At 44.0% G+C, this 11117-nt stretch overlaps 1 pseudogene; it reads left to right on the top strand.

Moving 5' to 3' along the window:
- Positions 1 to 289: 289 nt before the first annotated feature.
- On the top strand, positions 290 to 408 carry LOC134952449 (5S ribosomal RNA; annotated as a pseudogene).
- The last annotated feature ends 10709 nt before the right edge of the window (positions 409 to 11117 follow it).

Below are 11117 nucleotides of genomic sequence, written 5' to 3' on the forward strand. Positions count from 1 at the left end.
AGCACTACTTCAGCTATAGGGACTGGTATTGTCCAGAATTCACTTTATGTGGATACGATACACATTTCTGTTCTGGAATGTTATTACATTAATTTACTCTCTCTCCTTTCCACAAAAATTTCGTGGACTCTCATCCACGATCCACGGAACAGAGTACCACGGACGTGGGAACTGTTGAACCGTGCCTAACGTGGAAAGCAGATCCACACATTTTCACCCACTTCACTTATTCATCCCTCTTTCTTGTTGTCCATAGGTGCACTCTTATTGGTGTACAGATTGCATAATCCTCTACTATCATACCACGCTGCCAACGCCCGATCTCGTTCGATCTTGGAAGCTAAACAGCGTTGGGCCGGGTTAGTACCAGGAGAGGAGACTGCCTGCGAATACCTGGTGTTGTAGAGTAGGAATTATTTCCCTCTCTATGTAAGAAGGGACACCAACAGCAGTATCACCACTAATTCTATTCAGTACCTCCTTATCTTCCTCTTTTATTTAATTCGTGTCCATTGCAGCTCAACATCTTATAATTTTTTTATCAATGTGATATCTGTCAACATTTCAGGTGTTTAAATACTGGTGACCATCGAATATTAACTATAACTTAACATAAGTTATATAGTTGAATGTATCTATAATATTTTGACCATTCCTCTGTCCCATCAATACAGAAATTCTGTACTGGTCAGGGGAAATGGGGGTTTGACAATCCAGTGTCTACAACCTTTCCAATCACTCTTTGGAGAAAGAGACCAGAACATTTTAATATTTTTCAATTCTTTATTTCATAAGGATCATTTAGATGGGTAATTATGTCTTAAACAATACCAATAAAAGGTATGTTTTAAATATTTCTTAATATCTAATATAATAATTTCCTTCCTTGTACAAGAGTGCGCCCACACAAGAGCCTTCTTTCTCTCCCATTGTCTATCTGTGTAATTTCTGGCTCTGGGCGCACCACCAACTAGGACAGTATTTAATAAGAGAAAATTGTATACATTTTCTCTTTCCCACAATAGTTGGATAATTAATTGTCCATTTTTGTTTTTTTTCTCTCTTATGTTTATGATTGTATCCCTGTGACCTGTGCCCGATCACCCCGTGTTCTGTCCTGAATGTGCAACTTGGCAGAGTGGCCAATACAATGGAGCAGATGAGAGCCGACAACAGCCAACTTATTGTTAGTTTTCAGCGCATAATGGATGAGCAACACCGCCATCAACACGCCCACATTCAAATCATACAAAACAATCAGCTAATCACCGAAAGCCTGTCCCGAATCATCGCAAACAACACAGCTGCAACAACCCAACTTACAGCAAGCCTGAACAACCTGAGCCAAAACATAAATTTGTTGGCATCACAGCAACAAGGATCCAGCTCAGGGACAACCACACCTATCCAGACCCCAGTTACCTCCCCAGTTCGAAGATCGAGCAGAACACACTCCAATGTGCCATCCCAAACATCTGCAGCCAGCAAACAACCCCCTAAGAAATAAACAACCCTGCAGCTGTATACACACTATTCCCCAGCATATGACAACAATAATGAATTGTGGGACACCCAAAAAAATTGTTTAAGGTAATAGATTACAAAAACGCTATATGTGCAATGTTTAATTTGTTATTGACTGTCAGTGTAACACGAAAATTAATTGAGTTATCCAACACATGTATTGACTAACTTTTACCAACATGCCTAACATGAAGCATTACCGCACACATACATAATTCAGTACTAAATATTGTTTCAGATTGTTGTTAGACAATGTGGGGTAAGCAAAATGCCAGACATTACTCAATGCCCATTATGTAGGGGTCAGTAGCATAACATTTTTTAAACAGAGCTTAAAATGAAACACAACACAGACACAACCAAGAACAAAAACGAGTGATAATTTGTTACGGCATACTTAACTCAAAATTATCATTGAGGAAAATATTCACAACACAATAGAAAAATGTGTTTTTACTAAAAATAAAAGCACAAACAATATATATATATATATATATATATATATATATAGATATTCATTTTGAAAGGTAACTGCTACACAACAGATAGACATAAACACATATATAGTACATACACTACAATCAGATAACTAGGGGGGTCATTCCGAGTTGTTCGCTCGCAAGGCGATGTTAGCAGAGTTGCTCACGCTAAGCCGCCGCCTACTGGGAGTGAATCTTAGCATCTTAAAATTGCGAACGACGTATTCGCAATTTTGCGATTACAAACTTCTTAGCAGTTTCAGAGTAGCTTCAGACTTACTCGGCATCTGCGATCAGTTCAGTGCTTGTCGTTCCTGGTTTGACATCACAAACACACCCAGCGTTCGCCCAGACACTCCCCCGTTTCTCCAGCCACTCCTGCGTTTTTTCCGGAAACGGTAGCGTTTTTTCCCACACGCCCATAAAACGGCCTGTTTCCGCCCAGAAACACCCATTTCCTGTCAATCACACTACGATCGCCTGAGCGAAGAAAAAGCCGTGAGTAAAAATCCTAACTTCATAGCAAATTTACTTGGCGCAGTCGCAGTGCGGACATTGCGCATGCGCACTAAGCGGAAAATCGCTGCGATGCGATGAAATTTACCGAGCGAACAACTCGGAATGAGGGCCTATATTTGTAGTGAGCAAGAGCTACATTTATATTGTAATGTCATTTGTGTGCCATAATTGTTTATATACAAAACACACTGAAAAATACACTTACCGCCAAAATGGCGCAGGATCAGTTCTTGCCTTACCTGCCTCCTTACATCTGTACTCACACTGTCGCCAGATGTTTCAAACTCCCCTACTTGCTGACTGTTTTCTTCATCACCAACATCATCCTCCTCCTCACCATGTGGCAGATGTTGCTGCAAACACGTTATGAAGAAAACAGCAGCAGAATACAATCCTAGTCACCTTTGAGGGACTATACAATAAAAAAAAGCCCTGCAGACTTATCCAGACACCGAAACCTAGATTTCTGTACACCGAAACATCTTCTATCACATTCCGCGTGGACTTATGTGCATGATTGTAATTGTGTTCAGCAGGTGAATCAGGTCGGGACAATGGAATCAGAAGCCAAGAGAAGCAGCCATATTCCCCATCACCTGAAATACATATAAAGGCAACATTGTGAAATATGCTTTAGACAACAAAGTGCAAACATAATGACCATGTTGAGGTTAACACACATACACACAAAAAACTTGGTACATACCCAGCAGCCATCCATCGGGCATTTGTCCGGCCTCAAATTTATCAAAGAGGGATGACTGACTGAGGATGAAGGAGTCATGACAGCAGCCAGAGTAACCCGCAACAACACTTGTAATTTTAAGAGTTGCATCACAAACCACCTGTACATTAGTGGAGTGGGCCAGATGTCTATTGGTATAAATATATTCCCTGCCCCTAGGTGGTCTTAGCTCAATGTGTGTGCAATCTATGGCACCCAGCAAATTGGGCATGCCAGCAAGCTCATAGAAAGCTACCCTGACTGCATGCCACTGCAACTCCTGGGTAGGGAAGCAGATAGAGGCATCTATGTATGTATCCAAAGCATCCAAAACCTGAGTGTACATTACAAAATATAATATAAAGAATAGAAACTTAGACGTAGAGGAGTATGTATGGTTTACCTCACCTGATTTAAGTATTTTGAAAAGGTGGGCTGTGAGATTCCAATTACATCGCCAGTCACAGCCTGAAAGCTGCCAGTAGCCATAAAGTGCAACACAGCCAGGAGTTTGTGCAGGCCTGAGACAGAGCGAGAGCGTGCTGTCTCAGGGTCTAGGTCCAGTATGACAAGGTCATACAGACGGAAAATGTTGTTTCTATTTAGCCGGAACATCTGTATGACCTGGTCATCGGCCAATGCATTTAAGTTTAAACGCCCCATAAACAAACGAGGCCTGCGCAGCCTCCATGGCACCTGTATAACCTGCTGATCATGTTCAGTTTCCTGGCCCTGGTTTCTTCTAGCCTGATGGAGCAGTCTCAGGAATCCCACAGCAAACAAAAATTCAGTATTACACACGGCAGCAGCCATTTCAGAGTGAGTGATTTGTCAAATGTGCTTGGGCCCCTTTTAAAGGGAAAAAATGCAGGTGTGATTAATGATGAAGTTGAAACACTTGTAAACACGCTTCTCAAAAGCAGGTCTATTTTTTTCCGTGTTTTTTTATGGTTCGCTTTTTTTCACGGCCGCAAATGAACTTTCACGGTAGAGATTACAAATACAACTGAATAGTAAATTACCAAGTTCTATACCTAAACAGCCGTGTTTGACCGATGGTGTATTCATTCGTATTTGTGAAGTTGTGCCGCAAAAAAATATGAATGCCCTCATCACTGCCGAGATTTGTGTTTAGTAAATTCCCGAGATGACACTTTGAAGAATTAACACAAAATCGGTCAAACTCAGGAGCTTAGTAAATATATCCCTTGGGCTGATGGGCTGGTAGGCCAGCCCAGTCACACAAAAAGTAAGGAAGGCCACGCGCAGCGCAGCTTCCGGCTCTCTGGTCTGGCCGTTTCCCCGCCTCCCCTACCCTAGATTTAGATAAATGTTGAGTAATTACAGTAGATAATTAATATTTGCTCTGATTATAAGTAAATAAAATTGTTTTCATAGAGAAATTAATGTCATAGGAAGAATTCCAATTGTAAACAAAATTTGCTGCACTATATAATTGGATTTTAATTACCACCGGTAAATCCTTTTCTCGTAGTTTGTAGAGGATACTGGGGATCCATTTAGTACCATGGGGTATAGATGCGTCCACTAGGAGCCATGGGCACTTTAAGAATTTGATAGTGTGGGCTGGCTCCTCCCTCTATGCCCCTCCTACCAGACTCAGTCTAGGAAACTGTGCCCGAGGAGATGGACATACTGTGAGAGAAGGATAAAAGGATAGTGGTAAGATTCCGAACTAGCACACACAAACAAGAGGAAAGCGATGCTAACCAAACTTGAAACAGGAACAGCAACAGCTGAACAAACCAGAATACTTAACCAAGTAACAGTGCAGGAAAAACAAAGCACTGGGCGGGCGCCCAGTATCCTCTACGGACTACGAGAAAAGGATTTACCAGTAGGTAATTAAAATCCTATTTTCTCTTACATCATAGAGGATACTGGGGATCCATTTAGTACCATGGGGAAGGACCAAAGCTCCCAAACCGGGTGGGAGAGTGATGAGGTTCCTGCTGAACTGAATGACCAAACTGAAGGTCCTCAGATGCCAAAGTATCGAACTTGCAGAACTTTGCAAATGTGTTCGAACCTGACCAGGTAGCTGCTTGGCAGAGCTGTAAGGCCGAGACACCCCGGGCAGCCGCCCAAGAAGCACCCACCGACCTAGTACAGTGGGCCTGTACTGATTTAGGAACCGGCAATCCTGCCGTGGAATAAGCATGCTGGATGGTAAGCCTGATCCAGCGCGCAATTGACTGCTTTGAAGCAGGATACCCAATCTTATTGAGATCGTAAAGAACAAACAGCGACTCCAATTTCCTGTGACAAGCTCTTCTCTTCACATACACCTTCAAAGCCCTCACAACATCCCAAGACTTTGAAGTAACAGAAGTGTCGGTAACAACCGGAACCACAATGGGTTGGTTGATGTGAAACGCAGACACCACCTTAGGAAGAAATTGCTGACGAGTCCTGAGTTCAGCTCTGTCCTCATGGAAAATTAAATAAGGGTTCTTGTGAGACAACACCCCCAGCTCCGACACACGTCTTGCTGAAGCCAAGGACAATAGTGTGATGGTCTTCCACGTAAGATTTTTTATGTCTACCTCCTGTAATGGTTCAAACCAGTCTGATTGGAGGAACTGCAGCACCAAATTGAGATCCCAAGGTGCCGTGGGAGGCACAAAGGGAGGCTGGATGTGCAGAACCCCTTTCAAGAACGTCTGGACCTCAGGTAGAGAAGCCAATTTTTTCTGAAAGAAAATGGACAAGGCCGAAATCTGGACTTTTATGGAGCCCACATCCACACCCTACTGCAGAAAAAGCAGGAAACATCCCAAATGAAATTCCACCGCAGAATATTTTCTGCTCTCACACTATTTCTTCCAAATACGGTGGTAATGTTTAGACGTTACCCCCTTCCTGGCTTGGATCATAGTTGGGATGACCTTGTCAGGGATGCCTCTCCTGGCTAAAATCAGCCGTTCCACTTCTATGCCGTCAAACGTAGCTGTGTTAAGTCTTGATAGACGAACGGGCCCTGTTGCAGAAGATCCTCGCGAAGAGGTAGAGGCCACGGATCTTCCAGGAGCATCTCCAGAAGGTCTGCATACCATGCCCTTCTTGGCCACTCCGGAGCAATGAGAGTTGCTTGAACCTTTTCCCTTATTATTCTTTTCAGAATTCTTGGGATCAGCGGAAGTGGAGAGAACACATACACCATCTGAAAGACCAATGGAGTCGTCAGGGCATCCACTGCCACTGCCTGTGGGTCTCTCAACCTGAAACAATACCGCTTGAGCTTCTTGTTGAGACGAGAGGCCATCATGTCGATTTGTGGACATACCCATCGATGTGTCAAGCACCTGAACACCTCCAGGTGAAGGCCCCACTCTCCCGGGTGCAGGTCATGTCTGCTGAGGAAGTCTGCTTCCCAGTTGTCTACTCCCAGAATGAAGACTGCCGACAACGCCACAGCGTGTTTTTCTGCCAAGAGGAGAATTCTTGATACTGTACCGCCGACATTGCTGCTCTGCTTTTCGTTCTGCCCTATCGGTTTATGTATGTTACTGCCGTTACATTGTCCGACTGAACCTGAATGACCCAATCTTGAAGAAGATATGAGGCCTGCAGAAGGGCGTTGTATTTATATAGCCCTGAGTTCCAGAATGTGTATTGGAAGTACTACTTCCTGACTTGACCATTTTCCTTGAAACTGAATCCCCTGGGTTACTGCTCCACAACCTCTGAGGGTTGCGTCTGTGGTTAGCAAAATCCAATCCTGAATCCCAAACCGTCGGCCCTCCACAGAAGGGGGATCCTGGCCTTTGGCGACAGATGGATCCTCTGGTGCATGTGAAGATGTGATCCAGACCATTTGTCCAACAGATCGAGCTGGAAGGGTCTTGCAGGAAACCTGTCATACTGAAGAGCCTCATAAAAGGCCACCATTTCCCCCAGAAGGCGACTGCATAGAAGCACCAATATCCGGGTTGGCTTCAGGACATCCCGAACCATCGACTGGATTACCAATGCCTTTTCCAATGGAAGAAAAACTTTCTGCGACTCTGTGTCCAGTATCATTCCCAGAAATGGGAGCCTCCGAGTTGACTCTAAGTGAGATATCAGAAGATTTAGAATCCACCCGTGATCCAGGAGTAGTTTGGTTGTGAGACAAATGCTGTCCAACAACCTTTCACTGGACGGTGCCTTTATCATAAAATCGTCCAGGTACGGAATTATGTTACTCCCTTCTTGCGAAGGAGAAACATAATCTCTGCCATCACCTTGGTGAATGAACACCCTTGGTGCCATGGAGAGACCAAATGGCAGGGCCTGGAACTGGTAGTGACAGTCCTGCAGTGCAAACCGTAGATAAGTCTGGTGAGGCGGCCAGATCGGAATGTGAAGGTACGCATCCTTGATATCCAAAGACACTAGGAACTCCCCTTCCTCCAGACCTGAGATCACCGCTCTCAGAGACTCCATCTTGAATTTGAACACTCGTAAGTACGGGTTCAACAATTTTAGATTTAAAATCAGCCTTACTGAACCGTCCGGTTTCGGTATTACAAACAAGTTGGAATAATATCCCTTGTTTTGGAGATGAGGTGGAACTGGAACAATTACCTGAGTCGGTACCAGTTTTTGAATGGCATCCTGTAAGGTTATACTTGCCTCTAGCGAAACTGGTAAGCCTGATTTGAAGAATCTGTGAGGTGGGAGCTCCTGAAACTCCAGTCTGTAGCCTTGGGAAATAAGATCTATGACCCAAGGATCCTGGCATGATGTTATCCAGATGTGACTGAAAAACTTTAGTCAGGCTCCCACCTGCCAGTCTTCTAGGCATTGCGGTCCACCATCATGCTGAAGGCTTGGAGGAAGCAGAGCTAGAGCTCTGTTCCTGAGAACCGGCAGCTGCTGGTTTGCGTGGTTTACATATAGTGCCTCTGGTGGATGTAGAAGAACCTCTGGTTTTGCTCTTAAACTTGGCAGTCCGTAAGGACTGTAGATTATGTCCTGAGTAGGCCTTCCTGGCTGGGGGAGCTGCAGAAGGAAGATACGTGGACTTTCCCGCAGTAGCTTTGGAGATCCATTTTCTAGTTCATCTCCAAATAAGGCCTCTCCATGCCTTTCCTGGAGTCCGCATCTTCAGTCCACTGGCGTAGCCATAAGCCCCTGCGTGCTGACACTGCCATAGCAGTGGTGCGTGCATTAAGCAAGCCTATTTCTTTTATGGCTTCCACCATAAAGTTCGCAGAGTCCTGTATATGTTGCAGGAGTAAAACAATCTCCCCCCTAGATAAGGAATCAAACCCCTCAATTAGGTTACCTGACCATTTAGCAATGGCTTTAGTAATCCACGCACATGCTATAGTGGGTCTCTGGGCCACCCCAGCAGTCGTACACAAGGATTTGAGTGTAGTCTCAATTTTACGATCAGCCGTGTCTTTGAGGGAGGCTGCACCAGGGACAGGCAACACTATTTTCTGTGACAGCCTGGATACTGATGCATCCACTATTGGTGGATTTTCCCATTTTTTCACAGGAGGAAAAGAAAAGGATGAGAGTAACCTTTTAGGCATCTGAAATTTCCTATCAGGATTAACCCACGGTTCTTCAAACAGGGTATTCAGTTTCTTTGATACAGGAAACATGACTGAGGACGTCTTTTTTACATTAAATACGATTCCTCACACTCCTCTGTCACCTTATCAGGAATTTGCAGAACGTCTCTGATAGCTTCTATAAGAGCCTCTATTCCCTGTGACAGAGCCACATCCCCTCCCCCCCCCTCCCTCTGAGTCCACCTCCATGTCTGATCCTTGATCATCCGAACCAGACTGCAGGATATGGGACAGAGTATGTTTTTGCGGACAAATGGTGGGGGTCTGAGACGCTGTTTTGGGGACTGAGTCTCTGTTCATAAACTCATCCACAGATTGTCTATAGTATTGTGTCTCTTTCTCATTGCGGGACAATTTAGTAGAAATATGGGAGATTATTCCGTTAATAGAATCCAGTCATGCTGGTTCTGTCCCGCTAGCCTGGGAAGGTGCACTACGTTGATTACACAGTAGTGAGCCCCCTGGGGAAGAGGAACACTCTGCCGTACATGAAACATACTCTTTGCCTGACATACTGTAAATGTGACAGCACACACACACAGGAAAAGGTTAAGAGCACAATTAACCCACAAAGAGCCCTTCTAGGGAGACACAGAGATATTATGGTGCCAGCACATGGCACCCTAATCGCTAATGCCAAGCTTAGCCGGGTTGCAGACTAAGTACCCAGATTGGGGACTTAGTACACTAATAATCGCTCCCCCTGCTATGACCCCCTGGTACCACTGAGGTAATCTGGAGTCACTCCGGTGGAGCTGCACATCCCTGTCAGTCAGCATCTGTGTCCACTGCAGAGGGAAAATGGCGCTGGTGAGCTTCTGGATCCTCTCATAGTGAAGTCCCGCTCCCACAAAGGCGCAGTCTTCCCACTTTTTTTATACTGGCTGAGGTAATTTAGTGCTAAAAATGGAGTCCTAACCATTTTAAGTCTGTGTTTGCCAGTGTGGGTACTGTGTACAGTGTACTGAGACTCAGTCGTCCCCTCAGAAGCTATGTGTCTGCACTGTGTACTGAGTCTGGAGACGCAGTCCGCCCTGGTTAGAAGCCGTGCTCTCCGTACCTTTGTGTCTCCATAATGGCCGGCGACCTGCTAACCGGGACGCTGGCTTAGTATGCTCGCCGAGGTGGGGTTTGCGAATAGTTCCCCCGGGAGCTAGTATCCTGTCAGCGGGGAATGGGACCATTAACCCTTCAAGAGGTTAGGCTGTTCCCCCCCTAAATCCCACGAAGCAGGCAGGCTGGTGTAATCCAGTCCTGCCTGAAAATAACAAACAGAAAAATAAATGCAGAAAACTCTTCAGGAGTTTCCATAAGCGTGACCGGCTCCTCCGGGGACATTTTCTAAACTGAGACTGGTAGGAGGGGCATAGAGGGAGGAGCCAGCCCACACTATCAAATTCTTAAAGTGTCCATGGCTCCTAGTGGAACCGTCTATAACCAATGGCACTAAATGGATCCCCAGTATCCTCTAGAACGTAAGAGAAAAGAAATTTTATAAGAATGGTGGGAAGTATGCAAAGGGGCACATTCAGAATTGGCAGTAAAAGTGAAACTTGCTTCTAGAAAAAGCAAATGCAAAGTGGTATACATCTGCACACATGCAGATCTGCTATACAGCCCACTCTGCATGGGCACATACAGTATGTGACACATTTATGCCAACTGCAAAACTGGGTACTTACAGTATATATATATATATATATATATATATATATATATATATATACATATACATAAAGCACTGTTTCATACCAAGTGAAGAATATGAAATCTTTTTACAATAACACTGAGGATTTACACTCTACTCATACATTACTACCCTTTCAAAAAGTTCACACCCGTTTACTTTGGTAAATTTCCATTATGAATATATTAACACAGCATATCTTAAATTAACCCTCATTAACTATGAATATTGAACAATTATAAGTTAAGAACACCACAGTAGATTTTTGATATTAATATTCTCAGACTTGTTAAAGTAATGCTATAATATTAAATTGTTATGTTAAAAATATTTGTGATGTTTATACAATATTGTTTACATCTATTATCTTACCATCATAGGTATGTAAATACCCTACTTATCCTGCAACAGTAACATCTTTAGCACACGCTAATAAGTACATACTTTCTTTTTACTTGTTCTAAATGTAATTAAAGAAGCAACTATGGCCCTCATTCCGAGTCGTTCGCTCGGTAATTTTCATCGCATCGCAGTGAAATTCCGCTTAGTACGCATGCGCAATAATCGCACTGCGACTGCGCCAAGTAATTTTACAA

The sequence above is a fragment of the Pseudophryne corroboree genome, chromosome 1 (genome assembly GCF_028390025.1).
Source record: "Pseudophryne corroboree isolate aPseCor3 chromosome 1, aPseCor3.hap2, whole genome shotgun sequence".
Taxonomy (NCBI): domain Eukaryota; kingdom Metazoa; phylum Chordata; class Amphibia; order Anura; family Myobatrachidae; genus Pseudophryne; species Pseudophryne corroboree.